General features: G+C 37.0%; 1 protein-coding gene across 12 annotated transcripts in view; it reads left to right on the top strand.

Moving 5' to 3' along the window:
• Nucleotides 1-678: 678 nt before the first annotated feature.
• The window catches only part of PKIB (cAMP-dependent protein kinase inhibitor beta), a 136,743-nt gene continuing 113,404 nt past the window's right edge, over nt 679-24,017 (top strand). For all 12 annotated transcript variants that reach the window (XR_011388544.1, XR_011388545.1, XM_008263451.4 and 9 more), the window contains exon 1: nt 679-835. The gene's annotated coding sequence lies outside the window, so the exon portion shown is untranslated. The remainder of the gene's footprint in view (nt 836-24,017) is intronic.

Below are 24,017 nucleotides of genomic sequence, written 5' to 3'. Positions count from 1 at the left end.
TCTGATGGCAGGAGCCAGGTACTTATCCTGGTCTCCCATGGGGTGCAGGGCCCAAGCACTTGGGCCATCCTCCACTGCACTCCCAGGCCACAGCAGAGAGCTGGCCTGGAAGAGGGGCAACTGGGAAAGAATCCGGCGCCCCGACCGGGACTAGAACCTGGTGTGCCGGCACCGCAAGGCGGAGGATTAGCCTAGTGAGCCACAGCACCGGCATAACTCTTAAACTCTTAAGTTCACTTTTTCATGTATGAAAATATTTAAATAGCAAAATTCTTTGAAATTGTGAAAGAGCTTTGAAATTCATACTGTAAGTGTGGTTTAAAATAGAATGGCCTTCTTCATTTTATTTTATTTTATTTTGTTAGTACTTAGGCTTCTTTTTCTCACAGATTTTGGTTCTGATGTTTTAGTTTTTGTGTCAGCCTCTCTAAAGCTCCACAGATAGAGTTTAAATCAAGGATTTATTCAAGGGTATCCTTCAAGGTAGGAACTAGCTTTTCTCTGATTTTTATTTAGTGATAATTGGAGAGCATTTTGAGCAGTGTGTATATAGATTATGTAAGTAGTCACTTAGGCCTCCTCACCTCCTGTTAACCTGGCTTCTTGAGAGGCATTGAACTGGGAGTATGCAGGGAACAGCTGGGTCAGACTCAGCCCTGTTGCCTAGCAGTCCCACGGAGCAGTCATAAGGGGCTGTTGCTGAGCAACCAGTGGCTCTGTGGTGGTGCATCCTCCCCTAGGAGTTTTACAGTAGTGATGGATCCACCCCCATGGGAGAAGCAGTACAGTTTGGCAGGGGGGCCAAGCCTCCCTCAGAGGCACCAGGTTGTTAGCAGTAAGTATTTGACCTTAGAATCAAAGAAGGTAACTATGTTCTATGAACATGCAAGTCATTTTCAGAATTATTGATGTAATTTTAATTAAACATGGATTTGAGAAAAGGACAGGGTTTTCATTTCAAAGACTTTCATTCCATTTTCTTTCTCCTTCAGGCTCAATTGCAAGGGACATTTTCTGGGTCAATGAGAAGTAATTTTTCTCTGTGCTGCATGGAATATGTAATGTTCCCTATTAACATTATTTAGCCAAAGCAAATATTGACATTTGAGAAAAACCAATAAGCTAATTCCATTTTAGTCAAGTGAACATGGATGGTAAAGTATTTGATTTAATATCAACACAAGAATTTCCACTAATATTCGAAATAAACCCTGGAGTTTTCTTTCTGTATAGAAAGGTCAAAAAATAACAATTCATTAGGACAAGGTCTTGTTCTGTTTTTAATATTCCATGATGTATATAAATAATGATTTAAAGGAGTTGATAAAATGCTAAAAAAAAAAAAAAAAAGCTTTTCCAAGAAGGCTGGTACTGTTTGCTCACTGAAACACAGGGTTGAGGAGGCAGGGCTTTCTCCGGGAAGGAGATCCATTTTGTTGATTTTGAGTCTATACCCTCTGAGATACCTATATTGTTTAAGCACACAAACTTAAAACTTAAGTAACTTAAAAGTTTTTCACAAGTCTTACACACTTATACATGCGTATGTGTACATTCAGTTAGAGTACTACTGAAGTATTCTATTAATAGTAGTAAGACAGTTTTTCAATTTTTTAAATTTTAGTAACATAAAAAGAACAGATTTCATGTATTTCATAGGTGTAGTTCTACAATGATAATCATACTTCTCTCTCTTCTGCTTTTCCTCCCTGAATCCTTATTGCTTTCTTATTTTTCTTTAATTTTTGCAAAGACACAGTTTCAATCTCCTCTATAATCATAGGCTTAATTTTCCACTAACCATAATATTCAACAAGTGAAAAATAGGAAGACTACAGTTCCACCGGAGTGTAAACAAGGGTTGAAAACAACAATCATATCACAAAATGTCTGTCTCATTCTTACTCATTTTTATTCTGTATTAACTACCATATATCAGAGAAACTATATGTTGTTTGTCTTTTTGGGACTGGCTCATTTCTGAAAGCATAATCATTTCCTTTTGCATCCATTCTGTTACAGGAGACAGGATATCATTCTTTTTTTATGGATCAGTGGTATTCCACAATGCATATATACCACATTTTCTTTATCCAGGCATCAGTTGGTGGACATTTGGGTTGATTCCACATCTTAGTTATTGTGAATTGAGCTGCAGTGAGCATAGGGGTAAAGAGAACTCTTTAATGTGCTGATTTCATTTAATTTGGGTAAATTCCCAGGAGTGGGATGGCTGGATCATAAGGTAGATCTATTTTCAGATTTCTGAGGAATCTCCATATTGTCTTTCATAATGGTTATACTAGTTTACATTCACACCAACAGTGGATTAGCATGCCATTTCCCCCACATCCTTGCCAGGATTTATTTACTTATTTATTTATCTAGCTATTTATTTATTTATTTTTTTGATTTTGGGATGATACTCATTCTAATTGGGATAAGGTGAAGCCTCATTGTACTTTTTATTTGCAGTTCCCTGATAACTAGTAATCCTGATATTTCTACATGTGTCTTGGGGCCATTTGATTTTCATCCTTTGGGAAATACCTGTTCATGTCCTTTGCCCACTTGTTAACTGGATTGTTTTGTTGTTGATCTTATTGAGCTCTTTGTAGATCCTGGATATTAATCTTTGTAAGTTACATAGTTGCAAATATTTTCTCTCATTCTGTTGATTGCCTCTTTGGCATTATTGAGTGTTTCCTTTGCAGTGCAGAATCTTCTTAGCTTTATGTAATCCCATGGTCCATGTTTGCTTTTATTACCTATGCTTCTGGGGTTTTATCTAAGAAGCCTTTGCCTATGACAATGTGTTTCAGAGTTTCCCAATGATTTCCTCTAGTAATTTGATGGTATCAGGTAGTGGATTTAAATCACTGGTTCATTTGAGATGAATTTTGTATAAGGTATAAGTTAGGGATCTTGTTTCATACTTCTGTATGTGGAGATCCAATTTTCGCAGCACCATTCGTTGGAGACACTGCCCCTTCTCTAGACATTGATTTTAGCTCATTTGCCAAAAATTAGTTGGTTGTAGATGTTTGCATTAACTTCTAGGATTTCTATTGTGTTCCATTGGTATATATGTCTATTTTTGTGCCAGTACCAAGCTGTTTTGTTTAACTGCATTGTAGTATGTCTTAAAATCTGATATTCTGTTGCTTCCTGCTTTTTGTTGTTGTTGTTGTTTTAGATGGCTTTATCTATTTGGAGCCTCTTGAGTTTCCATATTAATTTTACCATCATTTTTTTTAGATATAAGCAGAATGTCCTTAGTATTTGAGGAAGGGCGGATTTGAAGCCAAGTGGTGAGTTACTCCAATGACAGAGTGTTTCAGGATGGGCCATTAGGGTTCAAATGAGAAGAAGCTGTAACATGAGAGAGGAACTTCTCAGTCCTCAGCAAGAACTCTGAGGCTGAACACAGGCTGAGAGGCTTTGAAGGTTTTACTTAAGAGTGTGAGTTTCAGGTTCCAGACTGTTGGCCCCTGGTGATGCTATAAACTTGTCATTTTGTATCTCAGTCTTATACACATCCTTTGTTTCCTCAGTAGATCAGGGCTCTCCAAAGTCGGTTTCTCTTTCCTCTGCATCTCCCCCATTGCAGTCAGGTAAGGAACTGCACTAAGGAAATGCTCCCTTGCAGGTGCACATCCAGGCTTTCCAACAGATAACTGGAAGGTGGTGAAGATGAAGGCATATTAGCATGTCTCTAACAGCAGCAGATATCACGTTTTCCATGATCTGAGTTAACTATTTAATAGAGTACCTGAAGTATAATTTATTGGAGTGAAATAGACATTTTGAGAATCGATGATTGCTTATAGCCCATGTCTCTTCCATTGAGGAACAGTGCTTTGTTTTGTTTTCTTTCTTTCCATATTGTTTGTTGAACTCTTTTACTTAAGAGTAGGGTTAACTATATGAACATTCAGTATACTGAAAATACATCATTGTAAAAATTAAGAGTGAGAATTCAAGAGGGAGTGGGAGGAAGTATTGGAGCGTGGGCAGGAGGGATGGGAGAGAGGAAGTGCCACTATGTTACTAAACCTGTATATATGAAATATATAAAACTTGCATAACTCAAATAAAATTTTATAAAAGGGGAAAAAAAGAAAGAGAACTATAGACCAATACTCCTGATGAGCATAAGTGCAGAAGTCCTCAAAAATACTACCTAATCCAATACAACACCACATCAGAAAGATCATTCGCCTGTCCTTTTTTATCTCACTTGTACCAACCGGGATTTATCCTTGTTAAGCAGGGATGGTTCAACATACACAAATCAATAAGTGTTATAAAATAATAAAAAGCCATGTGATTATATCAATGGATGAGAAGAAGCTTTTAATAAAATACAACACCCTTTCATGATAAAAAAAACTTTAAGAAAATTGGGTATAGAAGGAACATTCTTCAACTCAATAAAGGCAGTATATGGCAAACCCACAGCTAGCTATTTATTGAATGGGCAAAAGTTGTCTTCTTCTATTTATTTCTTCAGTGTTTTGTACTTATCATTGTAGAGATTTTTTATATCCTTGGTTAAATTTATTCCAAGGTATTTGATTCTTTTTGGAGCTGTTGTGAATGGAACTGATCTTAAACGTTCTTTCCCAGCCATGACATTGTCTGTTTATACGAAGGTTATTGATTTTTCTCTGTTGATTTTATGTCCTGCCAATTTAAGAAACTCTTTTATGAGTTCCAATAGGTTCTCAGTGGGAGTCTTTTGAATCCCCCATATATAGGATCATGTCATCTGCAAATAGGTATAGTCTGACTTCTTCCTTCCCAATTTGTATCCATTTGATTTATTTTTCCTGCCTAATGGCTCTGGCTAAAGCTTCCAGGACTAGATCAAATACCAGTGATGAAAGTGGGCATCTTTGTTGTGCTCTGGATATTAGGGAGAATGGTTACAGCTTTTCCTCATTCAATAGGATACTGGCCATGGGTTTTTTCATATATTGCCTTGATTATAATGAGGAATGTTCATTCTATAACCAGCTTGCTTAAGGTTTTAATCATGAAAGGATGTTGTATTTTATCAAATGCTTTCTATGCCTCTATTGAGATAACCCTACGGTTTTTGCTCTTCAATTTGTTAATGTGGTGTGTCACATTGATGGATTTGCTTATGTTGAAACATTCTTGCACACCAGTGATAAATCCCACTTGGTCCCAGTGAATAAACCTTCTGATGTGTTGCTGGATTTGATTAGCTAAGATTTTGTTGAGGATTTTTGCATCTATGTTCATTAGGGATGATATCAGGGATGATAGTTCTCTTTCTCTGTGTATCTTTTTCAGCTTTTGGTAATAAGATGATGCAGGCTTCATAGAAGGAGTTTGGGAGGATTCCCTCCCTTTGAATTGTTTTGAGTTGCTTAAGAATAATCAGAATTAGTTCTTCTTTAAATGCCTGATAGAATTCAGTAGTGAAGCCATCTTGTCCTGGGCTTTTCTTTATTGGCAGGGTCTGTATTACTGATTTAGTTTCCATCTTGGCTATTCAGCTGTTTAGTTTCTCTGTATATTCATGACTCAATTTTGGTAGATTGTATGTTTCTAGGAATCTATCCATTTCTTATATCTTCCCAATTTGTTGGCATATAGCTCTTTGTAGTAATTTCTGATGATTCTTTTTATTTCCGGTGTATCTGTTGTTACATTCCTTTTTCATCTCTGATTTTATTAATTTGGGTTTTTTCCATCTTTTTTGGATAGTTTCACCAGTAGTGTATCAATTTTGTTTATTTTTTCAAAAAAATCAGCCCTTCATTTCACTGATTTGTATTTTTTTAAAATTTTGTTTATTTTATAATTTTAATTATTTCTTTTCCCCTACTAATTTGGGGCTTGGTTTGTTGTTTTTTTAGGTCCTTGAGATGCATTGAACATTCATTTATTTGGTACTTTTCCAATTTATCATATAGCCACCAATTGCTATAAACTTCCCTCTTAATAATACTTTTGCTGTATCTGATCAGTTTTGATACGATGATTTGTCATCTTCATTTGTTTCCAGAAATTTTTTATTTCTCTTTTGATTTCTTCTATGATGCACTATTCATTCAGGAGAATGTTTTTCAGTCTCCATGAGTTTATATATGATCTAGAGGTTCTTGAGTTGTTGATTTCCGGTTTTATCCCATTATGGTCAGAGAAGATGCATGGTATGATTTTGATATTTTTGACTTGTTGAGACATGATTTATGGCCTAGCATATGGTTTATCCTAGAGAAAGTTTCATGCACTGAGAAGAATGTATATCCTGCAACTGTATGGTGAAAGTTTCTATACATATCCATTTTGGTGTATAGTGTAGATTAGCTCTGTTGTTTCCTTGCTGTTTTTCTGTCTAATTGATCTGTCAGTTGCTGAAAGTGGGGCATTTTTTAAATGCTTATTTATTTGAAAGTCAGAGTTACAAAGAGAGAAGGAGAGGCAGAGAGAGAGAGAGAGAGAGAGAGAGGTCCTCCATCCACTGGCGCACTCCCCAATTGGCTGCAACAGTCAGAGCTATGCTGATCCAAAGCCAGGAGCCAGGAGCCAGGAGCCTCCCCCGGGTCTCCCACATGGCATGGGGCCAAGGACTTGGGCCATCCTCCACTGCCTTCGCAGGCCACAGTAGAGAGTTGGATTGGAAATGTAGCAGCCAGGACTCAAACTGGCGCCCACATGGGATGCTGGCACTGCAGTCTGTGGCCCCACCTGCTATGCCACAGTGCCGGCCACAAAAGTAGGGTATTGAAGTTACCCATTACTATTGTATTTGAGCCTATGTGTCCTTTTAGATACATTAACATTTCTTTTAAATAGCCCAACACTCTGTAATTGAGTGTGTATACATTATTATAGTCACATCTTCCTGATGAATTGATCCCTTAATCATTACATAGTACCTTTCTTTGTCTCTTTGAACAGTTTTTATGTTGAACAGTTTTTATTTTGCCTGATTTTAGGATGGCAACACTAGCTCTTTTTTTGGTTTCTGTTGGCATGGAATTTCTTTTCCATACTTTCACTTTCAGTCTGTGTATACCTGTGTTGGTGAGATGTGTTTCTTGTAGGCAGCAAATAGATGGGTCTTGTTTTTTAATCCATTCAGCCAGTCCATATCTTTTAAGTGGAGAGTTGAGGCCATTTACATTCAAGGTGACTATTGATAAGTAACTACTTGGCCTTGCCAGTTTTTCAGAAATATTCCTATTGTTTACTTTGAATTTCTTTTGTACTTCTACTGGGGGACTTTCTGCCTTATCATTCTTTTCTTTTTTTAAACTTTTTTTAATAAATGTAAATTTCCAAAGTACAACTTTTATATTATAGCAGCTTTTCCCCCCCTAATCTCCCTCCCACCCGCAACCATCCCATCTCCCACTTCCTCTCCTATCCCATTCTTCATCAAGATTCATTTTAAATTATCTTTATATATAGAAGATCTACTTAGTATTTACTGCAGTATCGTAGCAAATGAGGTTTATCTTTCTTTCTTTCTTTCTTTCTTTCTTTCTTTCTTTCTTTCTTTCTTTCTTTCTTTCTTTTTTTTTGACAGGCAGGGTGGACAGTGAGAGAGGAGACAGAGAGAAAAGTCTTGCTTTACTGTTGGTTCACCCTCCAATGGCTGCTGCAGCTGACACGCTGCAGCCGGTGCACCACGCTGATCATTCTTTCTTAATGATTGCTATCTTTCTATGTTTCTTTGTGTAGCACACCCTTATGCATCTTTTGTAAGGCTGGATGAGTGGTGAAAATTCAATTTCTGTTTGTAATGGAAGATTTTTATTTCACTTTCATTCATAAATGAGAGTTTTGCAGGCTTCAGTATTCTGGGTTGACAGTCTTTTTTCTTTTAAGACTTGGACTGTATCTCACCATTCCCTTCTAACCTGTAGGGTTTCTGATGAGGATTCAACTGTGAATCTAATTGGAGAACTTCTGAAAGTCATATGGCATTTCTCTTGTGCACATTTTAGAATCTTTTCTTTGTGTTTTACTGTGGGAAGTTTGACTTCAATGTATTATAGTGAATATCTTTTCTGGTCATATCTGTAAGGAATTCTTATGTGCTTTGGACGTCCCTTTCTTTCTCCAAATTGGGGAGTTTTCTATAATTATTTCACTAAATAGGCTTTCTAGTCCATTCTTTCTTTCCATGCCTTCAGAAACTCCTAAGACCCATATGTTGGGTCATTTCATAGTACCCCATAGATTTCCAAAAACTTTTTTAAGTTTTCTGTTTTCTTGTTGTTATTGTTGTTTTGGATCTGACTGTAGGATTTCCAAAGGTTTGGCTTCTAGTTTGTATATTCTTTCTTTAAGAATGATCCTTCGGCTGGCGCTGCAGCTCACTAGGCTAATCCTCTGCCTTGCGGCGCCGGCACACCGAGTTCTAGTCCTGGTCGGGGCGCTGGATTCTGTCCCGGTTGCCCCTCTTCCAGGCCAGCTCTCTGCTATAGCCTGGGAGTGCAGTGGAGGATGGCCCAAGTGCTTGGGCCCTGCACCCCATGGGAGACCAGGATAAGTACCTGGCTCCTGCCATCGGATCAGCGCACCAGCCACAGCGTGCCGGCTGTGGCGGCCATTGGAGGGGAACCAACGGCAAAGGAAGACCTTTCTCTCTGTCTCTCTCTCTCTCACTGTCCACTCTGCCTGTCAAAAGAAAAAAAATTAAAAAAAGAATGATCCTTCATTATTTCTACCATATATATTGATAGGAACATTCTATCTTTGTTATAGATTAATAATTCTAAAATATATTAAACACAAATATGGGCCAGGCATTGGTCTATGTGATTTAAATTTAGTATGTCATTTAAGCCTCCTAACAACTCTTGTGTGGCCTTGTTACCAAAGATATTTGATTTACAGGGAAGCCTACAACTACCCAGAAATGTTAAGTAACTTGTACAAATGTTCTGAGATAGAAAGCCCATGTTCAGAAAGTATGTTCTCAGGTGTTACCATATACCATAAGTACCATATTTCATGAGAGCCATTCAGCTGTATTTCTCAACAAACTTGTTTTTAGGTTATAATTATATAATGAGAGAATGCAAGAGAGTGAAAACTGCAAAATTTAGGTAATTCAAATTTAGGTAATTTGATTTCCTTATTTTATTTTATTTATTTTTTTAATCTTCCCTTTCCCTGTGTTTATTTTCAGTACTACATCTGTAGTTCTTTTTTAAATTTTTTTATTTAGTAAATATAAATTTCCAAAGTACAGTTTATGGATTGCAATGGCTTTTTCCCCACCATAACTTCCCTCCCACCCGCACCCCTCCCATCTCCTGCTCCCTCTCCCATTCCATTCACATCAAGATTCATTTTCAATTATCTTTATATACAAAAGATGGATTTAGTATATATTAAGTAAAGATTTCATCAGTTTGCACCCACACAGAAACACAGTGTAAAATACTGTTTCAGTACTAGTTATAGCATTACTTCACATTGGACAACACATTAAGGACAGATCCCACATGAGAAGTAAGTACACAGTGACTCCTGTTGTTGACTTAACAATGTGACACTCTTGTTTATGGCGTCAGTAATCTCCCTAGGCTCTAGTCATGAGTTGCCAAGGCTATGGAAGCCTTTTGAGTTCACCCCCTTCGATCTTATTCCGACAGGGTCATAGTCAAAGTAGAAGTTCTCTCCTCCCTTCAGAGAAAGGTACCTCCTTCTTTGATGGCCCCGTTCTTTCCACTAGGATCTCACTCGCAGAGATCTTCCATTTAGGTCTTCTTCTTCTTCTTCTTCTTCTTCTTTTTTTTTTTTTTTTTTTTTCCAGAGTGACTTGGCTTTCCATGCCTAAAATACCCTCATGGGCTCTTCAGCCAGATCCAAATGCCTTAAGGCCTGATTCTGAGGCCAGACTGCTATTTAGGACATCTGCTATTCTATGAGTCTGCTGTGTATCCTGCTTCCCATGATGGATCGTTCTCTCCCTTTTTGATTCTATCAGTTAGTATTAGCAGACACTAGTCTTGTTTGTGTGATCCCTTTGACTCTTAGACCTATCAGTGTGATCAATTGTGAACTGAAATTTATCACTTGGACTAGTGAGATGGCATTGGTACATGCCACCTTGATGGGATTGTATGGGAATCCCCTGGCACGATTCTAACTCCACCATTTGGGGCAAGTCCGATTGAACATGTCCCAAATTGTACATCTCCTCTCTCTCTTATTCCCACTCTTATATTTAACAGGGATCACTTTTCAGTTAAAATTTAAACACCTAAGAATAATTGTGTGTTAATTACAGAGTTCAGCCAATAGTACTAGAACAAAAGTAATGAAGTTGGAAACTAGCAACTCAGAATCCCTAGAGCATATGCAAACACATGTAGATTGAACAACATGCTCCTGAATGAACAATGGGTCATAGAAGAAATCAAAAGAGAAATCAAAAACTTTCTGGAAGTAAATGAGGATAACAGCACAACATACCAAAACTTATGGGATACAGCAAAAGCAGTGTTAAGAGGAAAGTTTATATCAGTAGGTGCCTACATCAAAAAATTGGAAAGGCACCAAATAAATGAGCTTTCAATTCATCTATAGGATCTAGAAATCTGCAGCAAACCAGACCCAAATCTAGTAGGAGAAGAGAAATAATTAAAATCAGAGAAGAAATCAACAGGATTGAATCCAAAAAAAACATTACAAAAAATCAGCCAAACGAGGAGCTGGTTTTTTGAAAAAATAAACAAAATTGACACCCATTGGCCCAACCAACTAAAAAAAGAAAAGACCCAAATCAATAAAATCAGACATGAAAAAGGAAACGTAACAACAGACACAACAGAAATAAAAAGAATCATCTGAAATTACTACAAGGACTTGTATGCCAGCAAACAGGGAAATCTATCAGAAATGGATAGATTCCGGACACATGCAACCTACCTAAATTGAACCAGGAAGACATAGAAAACCTAAACAGACCCATAACTGAGACAGAAATTGAAACAGTAATAAAGGCCCTCCCAACAAAGAAAAGCCCAGGACCAGATGGATTCACTGCTGAATTCTACCAGACATTTAAAGAAGAACTAACTCCAATTCTTCTCAAACTATTCAGAACAATCGTAAAAGAGGGAATCCTCCCAAATTCTTTCTATGAAGCCAGCATCACCTTAATTCCTAAGCCAGAAAAAGATGCAGCATTGAAAGAGAATTACAGACCAATCTCCCTGATGAACATAGATGCAAAAATCCTCAATAAAATTCTCGCCAATAGAATGCAACAACACATAAGAAAGATCATCCACCCAGACCAAGTGGGATTTATCCCTGGTATGCAGGGATGGTTCAATGTTCACAAAACAATCAACGTGATACACCACACTAACAGACTGCAGAAGAAAAACCATACGATTATCTCAATAGATGCAGAGAAAGCATTTGATAAAATACAACACCCTTTCATGATGAAAACTCTAAGCAAACTGGGTATGCAAGGAACATTCCTCAATACAATCAAAGCAATTTATGAAAAACCCATGGCCAACATCCTATTGAATGGGGAAAAGCTGGAAGCATTTCCACTGAGATCTGATTCCAGACAGGGATGCCCACTCTCACCACTGCTATTCAATATAGTTCTGGAAGTTTTAGCCAGAGCTATTAGGCAAGAAAAAGAAATTTAAGGGATACGAATTGGGAAGGAAGAAGTAAAACTATCCCTCTTTGCAGATGATATGATTCTTTATATAGGGGATCCAAAGAACTCTAGTAAGAGACTATTGGAACTCATAGAAGAGTTTGGCAAAGTGGCAGGGTATAAAATCAATGCACAAAAATCAACAGCCTTTGTATACACAGGCAATGCCACGGCTGAGGAAGAATTTCTAAGATCAATCCCATTCACAGTAGCTACAAAAACAATCAAATATCTTGGAATAAACTTAACCAAGGACGTTAAGGACCTCTATGGTGAAAATTACAAAACCTTAAAGAAAGAAATAGAAGAGGATACCAAAAAAATGGAAAAATCTTCCATGCTCATGGATTGGAAGAATCAATATCATCAAAATGTGCATTCTCCCAAAAGCAATTTATACATTCAATGCAATACCAATCAAAATGCCAAAGACATTCCTCTCAGATCTGGAAAAAATGATGTTGAAATTCATATGGAGACACAGGAGACCTCGAATAGCTAAAGCAATCTTGTACAACAAAAACAAAGCTGGAGGCATCACAATACCAGATTTCAGGACATACTACAGGGCAGTTGTTATCAAAACAGCATGGTACTGGTACAGAAACAGATGGATAGACCAATGGAACAGAATAGAAACACCAGAAATCAATCCAGACATCTACAGCCAACTTACATTTGTTCAAGGATCTAAAACCAATCCCTGCAGTAAGGACAGTCTATTCAATAAATTTGGATTTCCACGTGCAGAATCATGAAGCAAGACCCCTACCTTTCACCTTACACAAAAATTCACTCAACATGGATTAAAGACTTAAATCTACGACCTGACACCCTTAAATTATTAGAGAACATTGGAGAAACCCTTTAAGATATAGGTACCGGCAAAGACTTCCTAGAAAAGACCCGGGAGGCACAGGCAGTCAAAGCCAAAATTAACTACTGGGATTGCATCAAATTGAGAAGTTTCTGTACTGCAAAAGAAACAGGAAAGTGAAGAGGCAACCAAGAGAATGGGAAAATATATTTGCAAACTACGCAACAGATAAGGGGTTGATAACCAGAATCTACAAAGAAATCAAGAAACTCCACAATATCAAAACAAACAACCCACTTAAGAGATGGGCTAAGGACCTCAATAGACATTTTTCAAAAGAGGAAATCCAAATGGCCAACAGACACATGAAAAAATGTTCAAGATCACTAGCAATCAGGGAAATGCAAATCAAAACCACAATGAGGTTTGACCTCACCCCGGTTAGAATGGCTCACATTCAGAAATCTACCAACAACAGATGCTGGCGAGGATGTGGGGAAAAAGGGACACTAACCCACTGTTGGTGGGAATGCAAACTGGTTAAGCCACTATGGAAGTCAGTCTGGAGATTCCTCAGAAACCTGAATATAACCCTACCATTCAACCCAGCCATCCCACTCCTTGGAATTTACCCAAAGGAAATGAAATCGGGAAACAAACAAGATGTCTGCACATTAATGTTTATTGCAGCTCAATTCATAATAGCTAAGACCTGGAACCAGCCCAAATGCCCATGAACAGTAGACTGGATAAAGAAATTATGGGTCATGTACTCTATAGAATACTATACAGCAGTCAAAAGCAATGAAACCCGGTCATTTGCAACAAGATGGAGGAATTTGGAAAACATTATGCTAGTGAATTAAGCCAGTCCCAAAGGGACAAATATCATATGTTCTCCCTGATTGGCGACAACTAACTGAGCACCAAAGGGGAAACTTGTTGAAGTGAAATGGACACTATGAGAAACAGTGACTTGATCAGCTCTTGTGCTGCTGTTGATGTATAATGTAATACTTTATCCATTTTAGTATTTGTTTTGATTTGCTTAATTTATTCTTTGAGTTTATATTCCATAGCAGGAAGTCTTTTATTCATTTAAATTCTATAACAAGAAAAATAAATTCAGCAGACATTTCAGATTTTTTTTAACTTTTATTTAATGAATATAAATTTCCAAAGTACAGCTTATGGATTACAATGGCTTCCCCCCCATAACGTCCTTCCAACCCGCAACCCTCCCTTTATCCACTCCCTCTCCCCTTCCATTCATATCAAGATTCATTTTCGATTCTCTTTATATACAGAAGATCAGTTTAGCATACATTAAGTACAGATTTCAACAGTTTGCTCCCACACAGAAACATAAAGTGAAAAATACTGTTTGAGTACTAGTTATAGCATTAGATCTCAATGTACAGCACACTAAGGACAAAGATCCTACATGAGGAGTAAGTGCACAGTGACTCCTGTTGTTGACTTAACAAATTGACACTCTTGTTTATGGCATCAGTAATCACCCTAGGCTCTTGTCATGAGTTGCCAAGGCTATGGAAGCCCCCTGAGTTCACTGACTCTGATCATTTTCAGACAAGGCCATGGTCAAAGTGGAAGTTCTCTCCTCCCTTCAGAGAAAGGTACCTCCTTCTTTGATGACCCATTCTTTCCACTGGGATCTCACTCGCAGAGATCTTTCATTTAGGTTTTTTTTTTCCCCCAGAGTGTCTTGGCTTTCCATGCCTGAAATACTCTCATGGGCATTTCAGCCGGATCCGCATGCCTTAAGGGCTGATTATGAGGCCAGAGTGCTGTTAGGACATTTGCCATTCTATGGGTCTGCTGTGTATCTCACTTCCCATGTGGGATCATTCTCTCCCTTTTTGATTCTATCAGCTAGTATTTGCAGACACTATTCTTGTTTATGTGATCTCTTTGGTTCTTAGTCCTATCACTACGATCCATTGTGAATAGAAATTGATCACTGGGACTAGTGAGATGGCATTGGTACATTCCACCTCGATGGGATTGAATTTGAATCCCCTGGTATGTTTCTAACTCTACCGTTTGGGGCAAGTCAGCTTGAGCATGTCCCGAATTGCACATCTCTTCCCTCTCTTATTCCCACTCTTACATTTAACAGCAATCACTTTTCAGTTAAGTTTCAGCACTTAAGAAGAATTGTGTATTGACTACAGTATTCAACCAAAAGTATTAAGTAGAACAAACAAAAAAATACTAAGAGGGATAATATATTAAGCTGCTCATCAACAGTCAGGGTGAGGGCTGATCAAGTCACCATTTCTCATAGTGTTCATTTCACTTTAACAGGTTTCCTTTTTGGTGCTCAGTTAGTTGTCACCTATCAAGGAGAACAAGTGGTATTTGTCCCTTTGGGATTGGCTTATTTCACTCAACATAATGTTTTCCAAATTCCTAACAGAGATCACTTTTCAGTTAAAATTTAAACACCTAAGAATAATTGTGTGTTAATTACAGAGTTCAACCAATGGTACTAGAACAAAAAAAAAATACTAAAATGGATAAAGTATTACATTGTACATCAACTAAAATGGATAAAGTATTACATTGTTCATCAACCGTGAGGACAAGAGCTGATCAAGTCACTGTTTCTCATAGTGTCCATTTCACTTCAACAAGTTTCCAAGTTGCTTCTATTCAGAATGAGATGTGAAGGATTATTTTCTCTGCTGTGATACATTAAAGAAGGGGAAATAGTTAAGAGAAAAATTAGAGGAAATAAATAAGTTTGTGAACTGTTTCTGAGGCAGTTCTCCAAAAAATTTCTATTCTTAGTGCTTGGAGATGTTATGCTCACTTCGGCAGCACATATACTTAGTGCCTTGAAATGTGAAGCAAAATAGTAACCATCAAGGAACAAACATTTAGTGATAATGGAAAAATCATGTATGGGAAAAGTTGTAATTGTGTGTAAAAGCTAGGCCAAAAGTCCAATATCATCATGAGACACCATAGTACATAGTGGATCAGTTGAATCAGTTGAAAGCTTTAGATTCAAACATAGGTGAACTTAAAGCCTTGCCCTAGAACTTAGTGGCTATGTGACTTTAGGAAAGTATCTCATTATCCCTAACCTTTGAAAAGGTCTTCCATGTGGCAGATTGTGATAATTAAATGCAGTCAAATGTAAAGTTTATGTACCAAGAGTCATGACATAGAGCAAATGTCTATTAAGTGTTAAAATCTCTTTATATCCTTTTCAAACCAACAGTAACAATAACAAAAGTAAAGAGAGGTTTTTCCTGGAGAACTGATGGTTTAGAGGAGTTTCACAGTGGAATGCTGTGTCAAAGTTTGTCAACATTTCTAAGTCTCTGTGTCAACTCTGCCAAATCACTCTGTAAAAGCAGTTGTATAGTAAAGGTGTTACATTTTTATTAGAAAACCTGATTTTACTTTGCTTGCTATAAATATAGTTTTGACTGGAATCTGAGAGGATAATTAGGCTGGAAGTTTAACTACTTGTACTAATTGATAACTGAAACACAAATATATCTCAGATTATTAGTCATTGTTATCACTTCCTCTTAATTCATTTTTTAAGTGCTTTGGCTTTTAGTACTTGAATAAAAAATTTCAGGCAACTTAGAGGTATGGAACTTAGACAAAATTTTGATTTTTTTATCTGTTTATTTTTTGTCAACCAGTCTAGTTATGATACTTTTTTCTCCTAAAACAGGTTCTGCATTTCCTCCATGAAATCTACCACATGGCAGACACTATTTGCAGTAAATGAATGGATAAAGGAAGTATTTTGTAATTTTCTTTAAATAGCTATGAAACTTTTGGAAATTGTAGTAGTTGCCATAGTTAGTTTAAAACTGTAACAGTTGTAGAAATCAAGTATATATAGTTAGAAAAATTGAAGAGTGATGAGAGGAAAATGTAAGGGAATCTGAATAGAATAACACTAGTATTGTTGTCAACTTTTATAAATGAGTATACTTGAATTTTCCATATATTCACAATTATAAATTCATCCTTTTGGAACTATGTGGAGCAGAAGTCAGCACTAAACACATTTGCATGTATTCTTTAATGTTGGAATATACTTTTTGCTAATGTAAGTAAAGATATATGAATTTCCCATTCATTACTTGCTGTTGAATATCTAGTAGTTTCCTAAGTTCTGGAGATAAATGAATAAAATCTTGCCACTCAAGATATTCACAGGCTACCAGGGAAGACTGTCACAAGTGCAGTCATAATACAGAACATCAAAAAGTTATGGGAAAGTGACTTAGGGACAGAGAAATAAACTGGGACAAAACAATGCACAAGATTCACAGAAGAGGCAGCTTTTGATTTGGGAATAACCTAGATCCTGAGAGGCAGAACAAAAGGAAATGTGCATTTTAAACAGATGATCCAGGATTTTTTTGTGGGTCCTATTGTGCTATTCTTTACATATTTGTTGCAAGCTTCATGTGGTCAAGGGATCCAGACCAGCACATCTTGTCTAAGGTCTCAAGCACAGCAGGTACTCAGCTTTGAATACAAGAATGAATCTGTGAAGAACTTACAGATCCTTCTTTCTATGGGACAGCAATTTTCAAATACAAAATTATACTGCCTTGAGGATTTTTTTTCTTTACCTGATTGCACCTATGGAATTAAAAAAATGAAAATTGTAAACTCTAACATACACCTTACTATAACTTAATATCTCTGAGCATCATTTCTAGCACTCTGCTATTAACTTTCTGTACTTTATGTCTACACTTCAGTAGGCTTTTTAAATGCATAGGTTCAGATATTCTAATTTTTATGTTACTGTTTCATTTACTTTCCTGGATTTGACCAATCAGTTTTATTTACTATTAATATTACTTTTCATTTGCATGTTTAAAAAGCTTTTCATGATTGAACCACACTCATTGATTTCTGAATTGCATTCTTAATTTGATAACATCATAATTTCTTTCAACTTTCCTTGTCAATTATTCCTTTTCTGGATGCTCTGTTTTCAAATAATTCCTAGGGTATATTTGACTCTTTCTGGTGTAGTATTTTTCTTTTTTCTTTTTTTATTTATTTATTTTTTAATTTAGTAAATATAAATTTCCAAAGTACAGTTTATGGATTAGAATGGATTCCCCCCCCCCACATAATTTCCCTCCCACTCGCACCCCTCCCATCTCCCACTCCTCTCCCATTCCATTCACATCAAGATTCATTTTCAATTATCTTTATATACAGAAGATGGATTTAGTACATATTAAGTAAAGATTTCATCAGTTTGCACCCACACAGAAACACAGTGTAAAATACTGTTTCAGTACTAGTTATAGTATTACTTCACATTGGACAACACTTTAAGGACAGATCCCACATGAGAAGTAAGTACACAGTGACTCCTGTTGTTGACTTAACAATGTGACACTCTTGTTTATGGCGTCAGTAATCTCCCTAGGCTCTAGTCATGAGTTGCCAAGGCTATGGAAGCCTTTTGAGTTCACCCCCTTCGATCTTATTCCGACAGGGTCATAGTCAAAGTGGAAGTTCTCTCCTCCCTTCAGAGAAAGGTACCTCCTTCTTTGATGGCCCCGTTCTTTCCACTGGGATCTCACTCACAGAGATCTTCCATTTAGGTCTTCTTCTTCTTCTTCTTCTTTTTTTTTTTTTTCCAGAGTGACTTGGCTTTCCATGCCTAAAATACCCTCATGGGCTCTTCAGCCAGATCCAAATGCCTTAAGGCCTGATTCTGAGGCCAGACTGCTATTTAGGACATCTGCCATTCTATGAGTCTGCTGTGTATCCTGCTTCCCATGATGGATCGTTCTCTCCCTTTTTGATTCTATCAGTTAGTATTAGCAGACACTAGTCTTGTTTGTGTGATCCCTTTGACTCTTAGACCTATCAGTGTGATCAATTGTGAACTGAAATTTATCACTTGGACTAGTGAGATGGCATTGGTACATGCCACCTTGATGGGATTGTATGGGAATCCCCTGGCACGATTCTAACTCCACCATTTGGGGCAAGTCCGATTGAGCATGTCCCAAATTGTACATCTCCTCCCTTTCTTATTCCCACTCTTATATTTAACAGGGATCACTTTTCAGTTAAAATTTAAACACCTAAGAATAATTGTGTGTTAATTACAGAGTTCAGCCAATAGTACTAGAACAAAGAAAAAATACTAAAATGGATAAAGTATTACATTGTACATCATCTTTCAGCACAAGAGCTGATCAAGTCACTGTTTCTCATAGTGTCCATTTCACTTCAACAGTTTTCCCCTTTGGTGCTCAGTTAGTTGTCACCAATCATGAGAGCATATGATATTTGTCCCTTTGGAACTGGCTTAATTCACTCAGCATAATGTTTTCCAGGTATTTTTCTTAAGATTTATTTATTTTTTTTAAAAAGAGTTTCAGAGAGAGAGAGAGAGATCTATCTTTAGTATCCTGGTTCACTCCCCAAAATGGCACAATGCCAGGGCTGTACTAGGCTGAAGTCAGAAGCTTGGAGCTTCATCTGGGTCTCCCACATGTGTGAAGGATCCCAAGCACTTGGACCATCTTCCTCTCCTTTTTTTAAAATAAAGATTATTTACTTGAAAGGCAGAGTTACAGAGAGGGAGAGTCAGAGAAAAAGGTCCTCCATATGCTGATTTATTCCCCAGTTGGCTACAATGGCCAGAGTTGTGCCAGTTTGAAGCCAGGAGTCAGGAGCTTCCTCCAGGTTGCCCATGCAGGTTCAGAGGCCCAAGGACTTGAACCATCTTCCACTGCTTTCCCAGGCCATAGCAGAGAGCTATCTTGGAAATGGAGCTGTCTGACTCCAACTGGCACCCATGTGGGATGCTGATGTTGCAGATGGCAGATAGCCTGCTGCACCACAGCACCAATCCCTTGGAGTAGTAGTCTTTTAACATCTTTCTCATTTGTCGCACTTATGTTACAAATTATAAGATATGGCTATTATCCCAAATGTTATTCATTAATTTTTCTTTAATCTTGAAAAGTTGTCCTACATCCTAAGGTGTTATTATGATGATAATCCTTTACTGACCAAGAAACTAAACATTTTCACAAAATGTCATTAATTTCTTCCTTATTAGAAAAGAACACAATTTAATTTACAAACATAAAAATAGTTAATATCATAAATAAACTTACCTAGAAATAATTTCTTAGTATTTGGTTATGTGTGGGATTAGCATATACATTTAAAAATGAAATTGTGATTATTTTCTATTTAAAGTATATAGAGTTCTTTCATTAAAAATTTCATGAAAAAATTTTCCATGTATTCTTTAAGACTTATTCTCAGTGAATTGAATAGCATGGAATTTAAGAGTAATTCCGGGGGCTGGTGCCGTGGCACAGTAGGTTAATCCTCTGCCTGTGATGCTGGCATCCCATATGGGTGCCGGTTCTAGTCCTGGCTGCTCCTCTTCCAATCCAGCTTTCTGCTATGGCCTGGGAAAGCAGTAGAAGATGGTCCAAGTCCTTGAGCCCCACACCCACCTGGCAGACCTGGAGGAAGCTCCTGGCTCCTGGCTTCGGACCTGCGTAGCCCGGCCGGCCATTTGGGGAGTGAACCTACAGAAAGAAGTCCTTTCTCTCTGTCTCTACCTCTCAGTGTTTGTAACTCTACCTCTCAAATAAATAAATAAAATCTTAAAAAAAAAGAGTAATTCTGAGTGATAGTTGAATCCCTCCAGTGGTTCACTAGCTAGCTGTGTGATCTTGGACAAGTTATTGAAGATTTCCAAGCTTAACTTCTTTTCTCCATTTGTAAATGGAGTTATAGTAAAGATTTAATGACAAAGTATTTAACATATGCCTTATAAATTAATAGCTAGTATAAATGTTAGCTACTAAATTTTTTCTGGTTTCTCATGGCTAAATTACGTTTTTGTTTTTTTTGTAAGGATACACCATACTTTATTGGGCGACATTCCAATGTAGATTCATTGTTTACCAAAATCAGTCTTAATTAACCCTTTCTGCTTAGCTTTCTGGATTCCTTATAACCTGGTCTGACCTGATCAGCCCCGTTTCTCACAATCTAAATTCTCTCCTCTGTGTAATCAATTCTGTCATGCTTGTGTACATTATCTTTTCGCCTTACCTCTCTTCCTTGAGGCTACCTGGTGGCAGTTGTGTATGAGGAAACAGTCCTGGGTAAAGAAGAAACCGGATCCCAAGGGGAAGTCAGCAGCCAGGTTGCATCTTCAGAATTGGTCAAAATGGTAACTGACACAGAAAAGTTCTGTATAAGCCGATGACTTGTGGGTGTGATCTCTTTGGGTCTGTAGGCAATTCTTGGAGCAAAACTCAGCTGAGGACCTTCAGCCACTAATATTCCCAACAACCTGGGTAATGAGTACCTCAGTCCTGATGGGATCACAATGCTTATTATACCTGTCTCATACTTCTCTCTTCCTTCTGTTGTACCCAAGTAATCCTTTCTTACCCTGTATTACCCACATGCAGCCATATACCAGTTTCTGTCAAGGGTGAAATATTGAGTGATGATATATAGTGTTTTATGTATTGTCTTAAAAGAAAAAATGGAAAAGTACTACAGGAGCCAAATGAAAGAGTTCCTTATGGCCAAATCTGGAACAGTTTGAAAAACATAATAAAGTACTCTTGGATTATAAGCCAAAGTATAAAATATTTGAGTCAATACTATTATTAAGAAAGAAATGTAATCTCTTGTGCAGAAGAATTCTAAATAATTAATACAGATAATACACTCTTACAAAAGTAGAAATACCACCTTACTCCTTAGTTGTGGGCTATACACAGTGACTTTTCTCCAAAATGTATGCTAGAAAGCAGAGGAACTAGGGTGAGAGGAGAAGAAGAGCAAATTCACGGTGTCCTATTTGGACAAACATTACGTCAGCAAGGTCAATAGTGATGTCATGTTCATGCTATGTACCCTTGATACTATGTGGTAAACATGTCATTTAACATCTTTGCTCTTTCTCCCCAAATCCCATATCCCCAGTCTAATCATGAGAAAAACAGACAAATCATACCTAATAAAAGAAGATTCTTTGCAATATCTGATAAGTATTTTTCAAAGCTGTCAAGGTCATCAGAAACATGAGACCCAATATCCCCATTACATTGTTTGAAGGATAATTATCGAGTGATATAAAACAATACAAGTTAAAAGACTAGAACAATCAGTATCTTCCAAAACCACTTGCCACCAATGGTCATTTAAAAGTCTAGAAAAATATTTAATATAAAATAAAAACTTCCTTGAGCTAGGGCCACAGTGCTAATTATATATCTGGTGATATTTGGGTTGGTGTCTTTTATTTCCTTTATAGAAGAGAAATAAACAAACACCAAATTACACAATTCTGCATTTATTTGATTAAAAACTTACAATGCAATGACAGAATAAGAATATATTTTCTATTTGAAAGTTTTAAGTAATTTCTGGAGTTATTAGTGGGGTTCTAAGGAAATTACATTAATATTTGTGCCACAAATGACAATTGGATTTTTAAAAATTAAATGGTAGTTTCAGTCAATTATGTCACTGTTTTGAGCCCTTTTTCCTTTTATTTCCCTTTTATCTTTAATTGACATAATATATGTGCATATTTATGGAGTGCAATATAATGTTTTAAAAGATGCATACATAATGTACACACAATGATTAAATCAGGCTTATTAGTATATCCACCATCTCAAATATTTATCAATTCTTTGGGATAAATACACTTTAGCTATTTTGAAATAAATGGTTCATTATTGTTAATTAGAGACACTTTTCTATGCAATATAATAGCAAAATTTATTCCTTCTATCTAACTGTAACCTTGTATCTGTTGATTAACTTTTCCCCAGTCCCCTTTCCCATACAAGTCCAACCTCTGATAATCACTATTGTGCTCTCAAATTCAATAAGATCAATTCTTTGAGATTCCACATCAGTGTGATCATGTGGTACTGTCTTTTCTCATTTAGAGTCAACGTATCATTGAAGTCCAAATATATTAGAAAATAATTTATTTGGTGTTCATTTTTTTTAGAAGCCAAAGCACATCACATTCCCAATAGGCAGATGTTAAGACTTAGGGATTTGATAACAGCTATCTTTCTAAGTTCCCAATCTGAATCTATGTTAAACAGAAGAAGTAAGTTTTACTTTTGCAAGGAAAGCAGCAACTCCATATTCAGAACTTACTATACAGTCATGGCTCTGTCATTTATTTACTTGAAGGAAAGGAGATGACTCAATTCGACAACTGATAAATGAATGAGTTGGAACTAGAACTAAGTTCAGTACTTTTGCTCCACAATACCCTGAGGGCTTGCCTGCTTACTTGCTTTCAAACATTTATTTATTTATTTTGAAAGTTAGAGTTACTGACAGAGACAAAGAGAGAGATCTTCCATCTACTAGTTTACTCCCAAGATGGATGCAACAGCCAGTGCTGGGTCAAGCAAAAGCCAGGAGCTTCATCTGGATCTCCCACATAAGTAGCAAGGGCCCAAACACTTGGGCCATCTTCCATCGCTTTTCTGAAGCCACTAGTAAGGACCTGGATTGGAAGTGGACCAGATTGACCATAAACTGACACCCACAAGGGGTGCCGGCATCACTTGCATAGGTTTTACCCATTATAGCACAACACTGGCTCCCACTTTTTTTAAATGGCTAATTTGTAAGCTATGAGAAAATGTGAGACACATAGGAGATGAAAATTAATTTGAAAGCTTAAAGAGTGGTTAGCATAATTTTGTTGAGCTTTTAGGGGAAAACATACATTATTTCAAGTATATGTAATTTGTGGGTTTTATAAAAATTGAAACTTCATTTACTACACCAGTGTGAATGGTCAGTGGAGGCTAGAGTGGAAGGGGATTCCTCAGACCTGGGAGACTAGTGAGGGATGTTATAATCTTTGTAAGAATGTATGGAATAGAAGACAGTGTCACTGGATGGTGCCTGTGCAAATGCAGTTGGCAGAATAAAGTGAGGAACATTATGAGCCTGGAGAAACATGATTTATTAGAAGAGGAGAGTGGAGACAGCACACAGTACTGATTCCTGATACATAATACAAAAGTAGACTCTTTCTTACTATGAATAACCTGAGGAAAGTTAGACAATACATGCAAGAAGAGGAATATTGGCATTACTGGTCTTACAGTTAGGAGGAAAAAGAAAACCTTGTTTCTATACAAAGAAAGAAATATAGCTCTTTCATTTTCATTTTCTTTTCTTTTTTTTTAACTTTTATTTAATGAATATAAATTTCCAAAGTACGATTTATGGATTACAATGGCTTCCCCCCCATACCGTCCCTCCCACCCACAACCCTCCCCTTTCCCACTCCCTCTCCCCTTCCATTCACATCAAGATTCATTTTCGATTATCTTAATATACAAAAGATCAGCTTAGTATACATTAAGTAAGGATTTCAACAGTTTGCTCCCACACAGAAACATAAAGTGAAAAATAATAGATGATTTTTTTTTAAATGATGAT

The sequence above is a fragment of the Oryctolagus cuniculus genome, chromosome 5, assembly GCF_964237555.1.
Source record: "Oryctolagus cuniculus chromosome 5, mOryCun1.1, whole genome shotgun sequence".
Taxonomy (NCBI): Eukaryota; Metazoa; Chordata; class Mammalia; order Lagomorpha; family Leporidae; genus Oryctolagus; species Oryctolagus cuniculus.
Note: the sequence above shows the minus strand (reverse complement) of the source record. Positions and strands in the feature narration are given on the sequence as shown.